The sequence below is a fragment of the Chiloscyllium plagiosum genome, chromosome 9 (assembly GCF_004010195.1).
Source record: "Chiloscyllium plagiosum isolate BGI_BamShark_2017 chromosome 9, ASM401019v2, whole genome shotgun sequence".
NCBI classification, from domain to species: domain Eukaryota; kingdom Metazoa; phylum Chordata; class Chondrichthyes; order Orectolobiformes; family Hemiscylliidae; genus Chiloscyllium; species Chiloscyllium plagiosum.
In genome coordinates, this window is record NC_057718.1 from 97,838,715 (window position 1) to 97,853,805 (window position 15,091).

At 43.4% G+C, this 15,091-nt stretch overlaps 1 protein-coding gene across 8 annotated transcripts in view; it reads left to right on the plus strand.

The window, feature by feature from the left end:
• Nucleotides 1-1,463: 1,463 nt before the first annotated feature.
• The window catches only part of LOC122553085 (1-phosphatidylinositol 4,5-bisphosphate phosphodiesterase beta-4), a 533,291-nt gene continuing 519,663 nt past the window's right edge, over nt 1,464-15,091 (plus strand). For 4 of the 8 annotated variants that reach the window (XM_043696588.1, XM_043696587.1, XM_043696589.1 and 1 more), the window contains exons 1-2: nt 1,593-1,782; nt 9,338-9,387. The gene's annotated coding sequence lies outside the window, so the exon portion shown is untranslated. The other 4 variants (XM_043696591.1, XM_043696592.1, XM_043696594.1 and 1 more) reach the window with 2 other exon arrangements.

The following is a 15,091-nucleotide window of genomic DNA, read 5'->3' on the forward strand; positions in this document are numbered from 1 at the left end:
CTCAGTTAATGAAACCGGAACTTTGGTTATTCAGTAACCACAATGTAATTACTCTGGTAACAGCCTCCGATATTAGAATTGGTTTTAAGTTGGCGCTTGCTTTCTGAATGCACCGACCTTTCTACGGCTCTTTTCTGCAGCAAATCGATCTGCGTTTGCGAACATCATGAACAAATTCTGCACAGGGATTAACAAACAAAAACCCAAGAGGCCACTGTTGGCAAATGCAGAATGCAATGAAGTTTCTGTTCAATAATGGTAATGTCAAGGACATTTGAAAACAGCAAGGGGCTGGAGACAGGCTCACAGTCTGTGTGATGTTGGTTTACCGTGCACGGTGACAACAGGAAGATTTACCCGTTTGCACAGGAATGTAACATTTTTTTAAAAAAAAGCAACCCCTTGTTATTCCTTTATTTTCGAAAATGTGCAGAGCAATCCTAGACTTCTAGAACTGGAAATAAGTTTGTAAAAAATGTAATTTCTTTCAATATTAGATTAGCAAGTGCAATTTTAAATCACAAGACGTTAATTACTCGGGGTTAGTAATATGCTGCAGCGTTTCATTGCAACACGAGAGACCGGGATAAAATGCACACTGTACAGATGACGGTCCTGAATACACAATACGGTACTGAATTCTCTTTATATATCGCTAAGATAGCAAATCGTGTAAGGCAATGACGTATGTATTTCCCAGTAATAGTGGTCACATGGCGTTTGAAAGGGAAAGGGGGACGGTCCAATTGGATTTCCTCTGCCGACTGCAGAGTTCCCACCGACGGGAGGATTTACAGTGAGAATTTCATTAACCTTGGCCGTGCAAGCGCTGTTTGCACCCAGCTGCTATAGCGCTGCATTCCCCGTCCAATCTTGGTGCATACTTAATACCAGCCCCGACCTCTTCCCTGGTCCCGTGAAGAAAAAGGGAAGGTTGGCACTGGGGGCTCCCAGATAAGGCGAGGGCGGCGGGATGGCTTTGGAATCTAAGCCCTGGAATAACGTTAGTCCGGGATAATATAATCTTAGCCGGAATAATAGAATCTTAATCGAGGATAATAGAATCTTAGCCCAGGAATAATAGAATCTTGGCCCGGGATAATAGAATCTTAGCCCAGGAATAATATAATCTTAGCCCAGGAATGATAGAATCTTAGCCCGGGATGATAGAACATTGGCCCGGGATAATAGAACTTGGCCCGGGATAATAGAATCTTAGCCCAGGAATGGAACGTGGCGGTGCAGAGTGAAGCGAATCGGCAGCGGGCGCTTCTCTCAATATTTTGCAAGTCTTGGTACATCCCCCCCCCCTCCCCCCTCCGGTAGCGAGGAAAGTGCACGCTTTCCTTCATCATTTCCCTCTCCTCCTAACTTCTCCTGCTAAGATTTTTTTTTTGCGTGTGTGTGGGGGGTGGGGGCGGGTGGGGAGTTTTGTGTGGAGGGGAAAGTCCGCTTCTCCAGTATGAGAGTGTGACTGAGGACAACGTGTGTGACTGGGCAGCAGCCCTCCCATCACCACAGCAACCGGCTCCGCTGGAGTACGCCCACATCATCTCTCCCTGTCTGTTTGATGTAAGAAATCAGTTTTGTTTTACACTCTCTCTCTCTTTGTAATGCACGCCTATGTTTATGTATTAGTTCCTTCCTGACGCGGTGTCATTTGAAGCATTTTTTTTTCATGAACAGAGCAGTCTGCTGGGTGTGCGCGGCAGCTGCCTGTTTCTTGGGTGGGATTTTGCCGAATGCAAAACAGGACGGACCCAGCAGCTGTGTGGTTGACAGGTAGGCAAGCGTCTCTCCCTTCCTTCCTTGCCCCAGCCTCAGTGACCCGGTCAGCAATCGGCCACAGCGACGAGAGACCTAATCAATCCCCCCCCCCCCCTCCCCTCCTGTATTTTGCAAACTATAACTCAGTGCAATGCTGGTGTTGCTGCTCCCGTGGTCGAGGGCAGTGGAAAGTGCATGTTGCACGGCAGAGGTTGTCCAGACAAAGCCAAATCAATAACCCCTTCCTATTTTTGTTTTACTGATTGTTTTGGTGCAGCTACAACGAGATGGGTTTTTTTTTCCTTGCAACGATTAGCAACCCCACAAAAAAAAAAGTCCCAGAGAGAGGGAGCTGCGTTGAGAGATAATGGGGCGAAGTTGCTGCAAAATGGTTGGTGACTGTTTGGCATCGTGGGTTAAGCAGGAGCCGGTTTGCCAATGAGTTTCAGACAGGGAGACACTATCAACTTGACAGCGCCGCCAGTGTTCTGGCTTGTGAGCCCCGTCCCCGTGCAAAGCCCGCACTTGATGACACTTTGTATTGACAAAGGATACTGGTCTGATTCCCTTCCCGCTTTAACTGCAGCCAGCGGCTCTCCACGACAGTTATTGCATAAAATTTCATCATGCAACCGCCAATATTTCAAGCTCCAGTCAGACTTAGCCAGTTAATTCTAACGTGTTTTTGCTTCTGATGGATTGACGTTTGCAAAATAAAAAAAAAACTGACTCTGGCAAGTTCACCTGAATAGTGAATTGGAAGAATTAATATTTAAAGTGCCTTGCAGTGTTTGAGAGATGCGTGCTGCTTTCTTAACAATACATTTCAATTCAAGAGTCCTTAGTTTTAGTGTTTAATGGGTGATGTAACTGCCCAGGAGGCAGTTCAGATGGGGTTTTAAGACCAAAAGAAATAGGCATTGGAGTAGGCCATTTGGCCCCTTGACCTGCTCCACCAATCCATAGGACCATGGCTGATCCAACCACATTCCTTGCGTCCATTTTCTTGGTGTTGAGGAAGCAGGAAGGCTGCAGAAAAAACTTAGGGAGAGCGGGCAAAGACACGGCATATCTAATGCAACGTGGGAACGTGTGAGGTTATGCATTTTGGTGGAAAGAGTAGAGGCATAGAAATGGGGGAAATCTTCAGAAATCTGAAGCGCAAAAGGATTTGTGGTCCTAGTTCAGATTTCTATGAAGGTTAACCTGCAGGTTGAATTGGCAGTTAAGAAGGCAAATGCAGTGTTCGCATTCAAGAGGGTTAGAATAAAAGACAAGAGATATACTGCTGAAGTTGGTTAAGGCTCTAGTTAGATTGTATGAGGAATACAATGATGAGTTTTGGGCCCTGTATCTAAGGAAGGATGTGCTGGCATTGGAGGGGTCCAGAGGAGGTTTACAAGAATGACCCGGGGATGAAGGGCTTGTCCTGTGAGGAACGGTTGAGGACTCTGGGTCTGTACTCGATGAATTTTAGAAGGATGAAGGGGGGAGTCTGTTTGAAACTTACAGAATACCGAGAGGCCTGGATAGAGTGGACGTGGAGAAGGTGTTTCCACCAGTAGGAGAGACTCGGACCTGTGGGCCCAGCCTCAGAGTGAAGGGATGACCTTTTAGAACTGAGGAATGTCTTCAGCCGTTTCTTCCACCAATCTGTGAAACTCATTGACTTTCTAGGCTATGGAGGCCAAGCCATTGAATGTCTTTAAGGCTAGGATAGGTTATTGATTATTGAGAAGGTCAAAGGTTATGGGGACAAGGCAAGAGAATGGGGATGAGAAACATATCAGCCATGATGGAATGGCAGAGCAGACTCATTGGTCTAATTCTGCTCCTATTTCTTCCCCGTAACCCTTGATTTCCCGATCGATCAAGAATCGATCAACCTCTGATTTAAGTATACCCAAAGACTCTGTCTCCATAGCTCTGTGTGTCATAAGGAGTTTGAAAGACTCGCAACCTTTTGAGAGAATAAATTCCTCCTCACCTCAGTCTGAAATTAATGTCCCTTTGTTCTGAGACTTAAGGCTTCTGGTCCAAAGTTAAAAAATCTCACAACACCAGGTTATAGTCCAACAGGTCCAGGACTCTTCGATAAGGCAGGGAGCCTAACTTGCTGTGCTTTTCCACCACCACTCTAATCTAGACTCGGGTTTCCAGCATCTGCAATCCTCGTTTTTACCACGCAGATGTAAGGGGGAAACATCATCTCAGCATTTACCTTGTCAAGCCCCTTCAGAATCCTCTACCTTACAATGGGATCACCTTTCATTCTTCGAAATTGCAATGAGTAGGCTCCCAGCTTGGTTAACATTTGCTCCAAAGACAATTCCTGCATGCCATGGACCATCTCACTGAACTTTCTCCAGAACTGCCTCCAGTGAAAGATTATTTTCAGATTGATGCCTGGAATGAACGGCAAGTCTTTGGAGGATAAGTTGGATAGGCCGGGCTTCTTCCCACTGCAGTTTAGAAAAGTGAGAGGTGACCCGATGGAAGTGTAAATGCTCCTGAAATGCCTCCATAAGGTGGACGTGGAGTGTTAGTGGGTTGGGAAATCTCTGCCTCAGAAAATGGGATCATTGAATATTGTAAAAACAAAGATCGATTTGTGTTTGGGGGGGGCTGGGGGGGGGGCGCGGAGGTGGAGGCGTGGAAATGTGGCATTCAAAGCCCAAACAGATCCGCTGTGTTTTTCTAGAATGGTGAATCAAACATGATGGGCTGAATGGTCTACATCTGCGTGGTAAAAACGTGGATTGCAGATGCTGGAAACCCGAGTCTAGATTAGAGTGGTGGTGGAAAAGCACAGCAAGTCAGGCTCCCTGCCTCTATTCCTGATGAAGGGCTTTTGCTCGAAACGTCAATTTTCCTGCTCCTTGGATGCTGCCTGACCTGCTGTGCTTTTCCATCTGCTCCTATTCTAAAATGTTTGTATGTAGACTGCTGTCTTTGCTGCATTTGGAATACCTGTTGTTCATTTTTCACTTGTGTTTCTGTAAGCTGGTATTTTTCCAGTGGCACTTCCATTAAATGCAGTGGTGCTCGTCATTCAATCAGAATATTGGTTATATTTTTAGGCCAGAATAGGTACAGAGATATCTTTGTAACTTTCCCATGTTCCAGAGGCAATTGTTCATGTGCAAAGTAAATTAGGATTGTCCACAATGAAGTTTCATTTTCTATATTCTAGTTTTTCTATAGGATGAAACTTGGAGTGCTGAAATCAGCACCTTAAAAAAGATGTAGACGACTTTATTAAATGGAAGGACCTTTTGTAACAATTGAAAGTGCCTCAAGTTACTGAATTGCAATTTAGTCAAGTCACTCTTTCATTTTCAGACAGTTCACTTTCAAACAGATAGCAAAATGGAGTTTCTAACTGAAAATGAATCTCGCTCAGTGAAGGCTGTGCCCTTGTCATTGGCACCAGACTTTGTAATGCCTGTTGTGTTTTTTTTTCTTGTCGACTATAATTTTCAAGAGCAAACCAAAACAGCTGACAACTCTTAACATTTTGAGAATATATTTTGAAGTTTTTATTTGAGTCATCACTTCAGGTCAGATGGAGCTGTTAATAGTGAAGCAAATAAACACCATAATGTAAATATTACCAAGCTCATTCCTGATGGAAACCTTGTTTTGAAAAATCAATTTCAACCTGCTAATTTCAGGCCTGAGCTTACGGGAAAGTCCAGTCATAATGAAAGATTGCAGTAAACTAATTACTTTACACTGTGCTCTGAATGGACCAAATGTGGGTACCCGTGCATTTAATAGTTCGCATTATTTTGAAAATAGCTAAGTCAAATATAAACATTGGACAGAAAAAAAATTACATCAAGTTCTGTGAACCTCAGGTGCTATATTTCCTCATGACCAAAAAATCTGTGTAAAGTGTAAATAGCATCAAGCCTTCTGACAGTAATATTTGTGAGATCTTTTAGGGACAGCACTTAATTATAACAGAATTTATTGCTGTTTATTATAATTTAGTTAAATCTAAACTTGACCCACATCATTGTCTATTGCTGTCTTTCCCCATGTAATCCTCTCTCACTGTCTGCCCACCATTCTCTCTCCAAACTCTGTCACCACTCTGGCCCATGCTATCTTTCCCCTCTGCTCTTCAATTACAGTGTCTTCCCCTTTCCTCACTACTGTCCCTCCCTCTGCACTTCACTGTCTCTCTTCCTGCTTCTTTCTTACTGACTCTCTTGCCCATTCCTCGGTCACACTCTCTCCCTCCTCCCGACCCGTTTCTCACTCGCGCTCTCTCCCCTGTTCCCTACTCACTCTCTCTCTTGCCCAATGTTCCCCACTTGCTCTCTGCACCTCTCTCCCCCTGCTCCTCACTTGTGGTTCTCTTATCTTTTCCTCACTTGCTCTGTTTTCTCCTCACCATTCCTCACTCGTCTCTCTCTCTCTCTCTCTCTCTCTACTCCTTCTCATTTGTTCTCTCTCTGTTTCCCCACCCTTCTCCTCTTGCCTTCCTCCCTGTCTCCCTGTGAGCTGTGTGGCTGCATTTCTTGTCCCGCTCCCTTCACCCACCCTGGACTCCCCTGAAATCCTTTCCCTGCTTCTCTTATGCATGCTGTCTCCTCCTGCATGCACTCTCCCCACTCCTTCACACTCTCCTCCCTCTGGTCCTGTGCACTCCTCTGCCTTGCACCCCTCTCTCCTGCACACACTCCTCCTGCTCTCCCATTCTCCCCACACCTATCTGTTGTGCACCATCTCTCCACTACCCTCTCTGCCTGTCCCTGTCACATGCTCTTCCCTCCCCCAGCCAAATTTAGGAATGCACAATCTTCTGTAACAGATTTGTGGAAAAATCTGTCGTTCATAACTGGTGAACACCGACGGGAAAAGCTTAGACTTAAAAGCAACTGGTCAGAGTTGAGTCTGATTTTGTGGATGCTGTTTCCCGATGCAGTGTGAAATATGACTTTGCCATGATCGCTGCAGTTTATCTCAAAGGATGAGTGCAGTTGCTGAAACACTTTCCCAATAAGAAAGGACGTTGGTATGATTTGACCCATTCTTGTCTGTTGTGGGGGGAAACTAGAATTGGTGGACACAGTTTAAGAATTAAATGCCTCTGTTTTTAGACGCGGATTTTAAGCACTGTCTTGTCTCAGATGGTCATTAGTCCATGGAACTCCCCAGAAAGTAACAGAAGCTGTGTCATCTAATTAGATAGAATTTTGATAGACCGAGGGAGTTCAGAACTGTGAAGAAAGCAGGAGAGTGGGGATCAGACCACAAATAGCTCTCATTGAACGGTGGAGCAGGTGTACTCCCGCTCCCAAAGCCTCTGTTCCTTTGTCTAAATCTCTCACTGTATCCTTCAAACCGACCTGCAATGAATAAAAAGGGTAGATTAGTCACTGTGTTTCCAACTTATGATATTATTGGTACCTGTCGGACTCTACATCTGCAACTTTGCTTATTTGTAGTCAATTACATTACGGTTGAAACAACGTATTCATAATCAAATTAAGCAAAACAGCCTTCAAAGAAATTGCATCCAGATAACAGTGGGGAAAAAAAGCATGAAAGAGAAGCTTGCTTATTTACAAACCACAATCTGCTTCAATATTTGTTTTAAGTACTCCACTAGCTGGCTTTTTGTTCCCTTAATAGCTGATGTAAAAATACTTGCATTAAAATTACTTGCGTCATTTACTTTTGTAATTTCACTTGCAGAAGGTATTTTTGGCTGAGAGTGTTTCTTGGTTTTATAATGGTGGTCGGAAATGCTATTTTAGAATTTTGTGATCACTGCAAGTAAAGTTGTCCTGATTGATACCGGTGCTAATAACATTGTCACTATATATGGTCTTTCCTTTTGCAGTGTATCAGTTTATAGCCAAAAGATACCAGAAGTCTGTGCCTTGATGTCTACTTTCTGATTTGATAAATAGCACTGTGGTGTAATATCAGTGAGTGTCCAGTTTTAGATGTCCCAGTTTCATTTTGCTTCCTTTGCACGCCTTTACTGCAATTCACCTTCAAAATGAAAATTACAAGGGCCCTTCTGTCAGTCGGAGCAACTATTTTGGAAGGAACATAGGAACAGGATTAGGCCATTCAGACCATCAAGACTTCCCCGCCTTTCACCACAATCACTGCTGATCAAAAATTTCAAGTGCCTTTAACCCCCCTCTTTCCCCCCCCCCCCCCCCCCCATCAGAAATCTATCAGTCCTGGGACCTTGGGTGCAGGTACATAGTTCCTTGAAAGTGGACTTGCAGGTAGACAGGATGGTGAAGGATTTGTATGCTTGCCTTTATTGGTCAGTGCATTGAGTATAGGAGTTGGGGGGGTCATGTTGTGGCTGTACAGATCAATGGTTAGGCCACTTTTGGAGTACTGCTTTCAATGCTGGTCTCCCTGCTATAGGAAAGATATTGTGAAACATGATAGGGTGCAGAAAAAAATTACAAGGATGTTGCCAGGGCTGGAGCATTTAAGGTGTAGGAGAGAGGGTGAATATGTTGGGGCTATTTTCTCCGGAACATCGGAGGCTGAGGGATGACCTTACAGAGGTTTTTAAAACCGTGAGGGGCATGGATGTGGTGAATAGGCAAGGTTTTTTCCTCAGGGTAGGGCTGTCAAAAATTAGAGGGCATAGGTTTAAGGTGAGAGGGGAAAGATTTAAAAGGAACCTAAGGGGCAACTTTTTCATGCAGAGGGTGGTGTATCTATGGAATGAGCTGCCAGAGGAAGTGGTGGAGGCTGGTATGATTACAACATTGAAAGAGGCATCTGGACGGGTACATGAATAGGAAAGGTTTAGAGGGATATGAGCCAAATGCTGGCAAATGGGATTAGATAAATTTAGGATATCTGGTCAGCATGGACGAGTTGACAGAAGAGTCTGTTTCCTTGCTGTACATCTCTATGACTCTACATTTTTATTACACCCTTGGTTTGGTCAGTGAAGCTCCAGTGTGTTGAGAATAAGCAAGGATCCATAATTTACTGAATGTTTGACAGAGTCATAGGGTTTTACAGCATGGAAAGAATCCCTTCGGCCATTTGAATCTGCACTGTTTCATCTGCTCTGATCCCATTTCCGGGCATTTGGTCCATAGCCTTGCCTTGTGTGCTGTGGTATTTCATCGGAATATTTCTGAAATGTCGGCATAATTCTAGCCTTTCTCACCCTTTCAGATAGCGAGTTCCAGATACCTCCCAAAGTTTGTCCTCCAGTCCCCTCTAAACGTCCTGCCCCTTCCCAGAAATGTATTCATTTCTGCAATTTTATCACAAAATCGGTGATGCTCTTGTGTGCGGGCAACAATGCATAATAAGTCTTTTAATAAATATTTTGTCTTAATTCAGAGGTGACTCGGGTCTTGTTGTAGTTGGAAAGACACGTTCTGTGGTATTTGGGGGGTCTGTGTTTTGGTTGGCAGGACCTTTTACAGGATTTAAGGAAACTACGTTGTCTTAGTATCTGCCAAAAATGACATCCTTTTTTTGTGAGATTTATTGCAAGCAGTTGACTCGATGCAATGATTTTGCATTTTCTCCCCTAAAACATTGCTTTCCTTCCTCCCAGGGAAAGAAGACATTTCTTTGCAATGAGAATGGAGAAGTAATTTGGGACAGGTAAGCAGTCAGTCATTTTGTATTAGCTCTGTGTTTGTGACTGTGCTGTCACTTGCTTCTCCTGCATTTCAGCCATTTAAACCTTCTAAACTTGTAGCGTAAAGGATGTAGTTCAGCTGTGGTCAAATGTCCTTTTGCTGGAACCGGGGTGGTCTCCGGGAAGGTGTAGATTTCCGTTCCCAGTGCAATTTGGAAATGAGAGATTCTGCTTGTCGGATAAGTTTATTATCATCTGCCCCAGGTTTAAATCTAAACAGGTCTTTAAATGAAGTGAATCATTCCAGCTTCTTAACATGCTTTGCATTAACTGGTTCATCTGTTGCTGCTCTTGCTGAAGCAGTTGCATTGCTTTAATGCAAATCAAATTGTCCATGCTAAATTGCCCGTAGTGTTAGGTGAAGGGGTAAATGTATGGGAATGGGTCTGGGTGGGCTGCGCTTCGGCGGTTGGTGTGGACTTGTTGGGCCGAAGGGCCTGTTTCCACACTGCAAGTAATCTAATCTAATCTAAAAATGATGCTTTTGAAGGTACTTTCTTGCTTGTTGAACTGTTTGTTTTGCAAGTCAATTTATGGTTTGGAAGGACATTTATATATATTCCCTCTTTGTCCCTACTAGATTTGCTTTTCTCCTCATCCGTGATATGGCACGGTAGCACAGTGGTTAGCACTGCTGCCTCACAGTACCAGGGAACTGGATGAACCTTGGGTGAAATTGTCAGTGTGGAGTTTGCACATTCTCCCTGTGTCTGCGTGGGTTTCCTCTGCGTGCTGTGGTTCCACCCCACAGTCTAAGGATGTGCAGGTTAGATGGATTGGTTGGGTGCATGACCAGGAAGGATTGCAAGGAACATGGGCCAAATGCTGACAAATGGGACTAGATTAAATTTGGATATGTGGCCTGAAGGGTCTGTTTCCTTGCTGTACATCTCTATTACTATAAGTTGCCCATAGTGTCGAGGGATGTGCAGGCTAGGTGGATTAGCTATGGCAAAGGGTGGGTTTCTGTGGGATGTGGGTCAGTGTGGACTTGAAGGGCCAAATGGCCTGCTTCCACACTGTAGGGATTCTAGGATATGTTTACTTTCACTCTGAAGCCCCTTGCACACTATGTGGTTCTCCCCCAGTTGTTTTCCTGTCCATTGTGAAGGGGAAGTCTGAGTTGCGCTCAGTAATACATGTTGCTATCATGACCAAGGCACTGAGCTTCTTGTATGGGAGCCGTACTTGCATTGTGTGGCATTGACTCAGCAGGGGGTACCAATGTGTGCTGCCCTACTGAACACACCAGGTTGGATTTATTGATTTGCTGATTGTATACAGCATGTGGAAAGCCGAGAGCATGAGCCATCAGACTTAGGCCAAACTTATTCCCGAGTTCTTCCCAATCCTGTATTCTCTTTGCAGGTGGAGAATGTTTCCATGCACTGGGTTACTGTAAATTGTATGGGAGAGTTCCAATTGAAAGGGGTTAGATGAGTTATCAAAACCTTAAAAAATAGCAAATTAAAGCCTGAAGGTCTGCTTCTAGAGGGATGGAACTTAAAAGTATTGGATATTGATTGAACCTTGGTTAGAGCTGAACTAGAATATTCTGCACATTTTTGATTGGTGCATTATAAATGTTTATGTTTAGGGTGAGATGCTGGTGTCATGGTAATGTCATTGACCCCTGATCTGTGTAGAGGTGTACCATGACCGTTTGGGGTCTCAGGGCCTACAGCATAGTACACCAAACCAAATGGCAGAATTTATATTGTATTGACTTAATAGACTGGAGTTAACACCAAGTTTCAGTAATACTGACCATGAAGCTGTCATGAACCGGTTCTGAAGAAGGTTCGTTGGACCCAAAATGTTAACTCTCCACAGATGTTGCCAGAACTGCTGAGCTTTTGCAGCAAGTTCTGTCTGTGTTTTGGATTTCCAGCGTCCATAGTTCTTCGTGTTTTGTTTTAAAAATCCATCTGATTCACTTTACAGGAAAATTTGCCACCCTTACTTGTATTGCCTGGCTGAAATGTAACTCTAGATCCACAGCAATGTGCTTGAGTGTGGGTTTGATTCCCATACTAGACTGATGTTACCTCCTCTGCAGCTTTTCGGCTGTGATCAGATATTGCAATACTGACTTTTCTCATTCTGCAGTTCAGTTTTTTGAGTGACTGCTGTTTTTGTAATTTCAAGCACCTCTTCATTTGTTCTGTCGTTGATATATAGATACCCCAAATCTTAGTGCTCACACTTCAAAGGCCTCTGTTTATTTCCACAAACCTTTAATTATTCATAGAGTCATAGAGTCCTACAGCAAGGAGATATGCCCTTTGGCCCAAACCGGTCCATGCCGACCAAAATGCCTATCCACACTAACCCTATTTCCCTGCACTTGGTCCATGTCCTTCTAATCCTTTCCTGTCCATGTATTTGTCCAAATGCCTTTTAAATGTTGTTAATGTACCTGCCTCAACCATTTCCATTGGCAGCTCATTCCATATGTGTACCACCCTCTGTGTAAAAAAGTTACCCCTCAAATTCACTTTTATTCTTTCCCCTCTAACCCGAAACTGATAACCTCTTGTCCTTGATTACCCAACCCTGGGAAAAAGACTGACTGTATTCATCCTATCCATGCCTCTCATGATTTTATACACTTCTGTAAGATCCCCCTTCAGTCTCCTATACTCTAAAGAAATCAGACCTAGCTTGTCCAACCACGCCCGATAACTCAGACCACAGGCAACATCCCTGTAAATTTCTTCTATTGTCTGGGTTTCTGAGGGTGCTCAGGAAAGGGATGGAGTTTGGGACCTTTGGAGCTTTTCCTTTGCTACAAACTTCAGTTTTCTTGTTGATAACACGTCCTTTATTTGCACAAAATTACATCTAGCTGCATCTTTACTTCTAATGTCTTCATCACATCCATCATCTTTGTTATTGTTTGCCCCACATAGAAAAATGTATCTATTGTTCCATAATAGCACTATTTCACTTCAACCTTCACTCTAGTCTATTTCTAAGGACTCAATCTTTCAAACTGCTACTGCTTTTATCTTTCTGGTGTTCAGTCTTAATCCATATTCTAAACCTGTACTTTACTTGCTATTTTGTGTAATAGAAAAAGAAGTAGGCCATTCAGCCCCTCTGAGGCCGTTCTGCCATTCAGTGAGATCATGGCTGATCTGTGACCTCACTCCATCAACCTGCCTTTGGTCCATATCCCTTACTAACTTCGCTTAACAAAGAAAATCTATCTCAGATTTAAAATTAAGTACTGATTGAGCGTCAACTGCTGCTTGTGGAATAGAGTTCCAAACCTCTACCACCTTTTGTGTGTAGAAGTGTTTCCCAACATCGCTCCTGAATGGTCTGGCCCTTATTTTTAGGCTAGTTTCCTCATTCTAGAATTCCCAAAGTGGAAATAGTTTATATTTATCTACTCTGTCTTTTCTTGTTAATATCTTGAAGATTTTGATCAGACACTTTCAAGAAAACAGGTCTAATTTATATAATCCCTCCTCATGACCTAACCTCTGAAGTCCCAGTATATTGTTGACATGTTTGCAATATTCTTGACTCCAATTTTGACCATGTGCATTTAATTCTAGGGATATTTGTTCAGCTTACATATTGATAATTTTGGTGTCACATGCATGAGTTTGTTGTAACCAAGATCCATAAATTTGAGACACTCGCCACTATAGCTCGCAGGCAGTTCCAGAGAAGTCTCTTGACGTGGAGAGTGATTGGAATGTGGGACTGACTGAGGTTGAGATGAGCGGATGCCTTTTATTGAAGAGAAGTAAATACATGTGAGAGGGAGGAATCAAAGGACTGCCTGATAGTGGGGAGGTTAAGGAGAGAGGTTCATGTGGCACATTTATAGGCTGGGAGGCCTGTTCACACGCGTAAGAAACTAGAGTAGGCCACTCGACCCTTCAAGCCTGTTCTGCCCATTCAGTATGATCATGGCTGCTCTGATGTTAACCTCAAATCCATATTCCTGCACAATGTAGAAAGAATCCACACTGAACTAACCCCCATCCTATACATATCACCCCACTTTTACTGTGGCTAATCCACCCAACCTGCACAACTCTGGTCACTGAAGTATGGCCAATCCACCTAACCTGCACATCTTCGGACTGTGGGAGGAAAACAAAAGCACCCAGTGAAAACCCACGCAGACACGGGGAGAATGTGCAGATTCCACGCAGACAGTCAGCCAAGGCTGGAATCGAACCTAGGTCTGTGGCATTGTGAGGCAGCAGAGCTAACCACTGAGCCACTGTGCCACCCAATGCCTTTAATAACCTTCCATCCCCTTGGTAATGAAGAATCTGTTTACCTCTGCCTTGGAAATATTTAAATATAATTTTGCTGTACATTCTGGGTAAGGTTATGCATAAAATGGATGAAGGTTATCCTGATGCGACTTTTGCAATGTTTGCTGGAATTGTACTATTTTTCCTGATCAGACTGTTCCAAGCAGGTTTAAATAACGTTCCACAAGCAAAAGGAAAAGAACTGACAATTTGTACAGAATTTCCTCCCCTACCACACCGTGCTTCGATACCACAATTTGAAGACACTATTTTGAGGTTTTTCCCAATATTTTGCTATTTGTTTTTAGTACCATTTGGTGACTGGGGAGCATTTCATTTACCAGTAGTAAAGATTTCTCTGCACTTTTCAAAAAAAAAAATTGTGGCCCATTAGCATTTTGGAACATTGGAACACTGACAGCATGTGAAGCATTTCCAGAATCTCCAAAGAGAGGGACTGTAATCATTAAAAAGAGCTTGGGGAGATGGTGAAGAGCAAGTTTCATAAACCTTGGTGATTAGCAAATTAAGTAGACTTCCATTGATTTGAAGGAACACAAATCTGTTACCTGTCGGTTGAAGGAGGAAGAAGTGAGGAAGTTGGGTCTGAAATAAGAATAGGAAATGCTTGAGCAATGCACAGGTTTGGCTCCCTCTTTGAAGGCAGAAACAGGGTTAACATTTCAGGTCCTAAATGACCCTTCTTTGGAAGAGTTGTCACTTTATTTCAGGAGGCAAATTTGTTGGAATTGATACCACACTTGCTTGTACCCTCTATTAAATCACAACTGTATTTATGAGGCACACGGAGTTACAAAACTCAGGGAAATTAGCTGTTTGTTACAAATACTTGTGTAGCACAATTGCAGCATGGAGCTAACATTGGCCATAAAGTTGCCTATCAGTGACAATCTGAAATTCATAGCTTGTTCCAAACTCAGGGGTTTCTGTTCATGAGCAACCCATGCATATGAAGTAGGTAGCCAGTGTATTGTTCAATGTGGCTATCGTGATTCTGTCCTCTTCGGCCGAGCAGCATCAGGATCCCCAGCGTCACTGCCCAGTTTTACCAGGCTGTTTCGTTTCCCAAAATGCAAAGGACCTTTGTGGCAACATTTGCATCTCTCCAGAGCAGTCTTGACTGGCCTGATGCCTAATCAAGTTCATTTTACTGCCTTTGTTGATATATGCACTATTACACTAATAATAGCAAACTTCTATGAGAAACCGAGAAGTAAAGAATTGTATTTTTGTCATACCTTTCATGTCTGCAGGAATTCATAGAATGCATTGGGGCAGTTACCAAGAGCAGTATGTCATGGAGTTGACCAGGGAGCAAGCTATCTTGGATCTAATAATGGGTAATGAGGCAGGTTTCATGAAT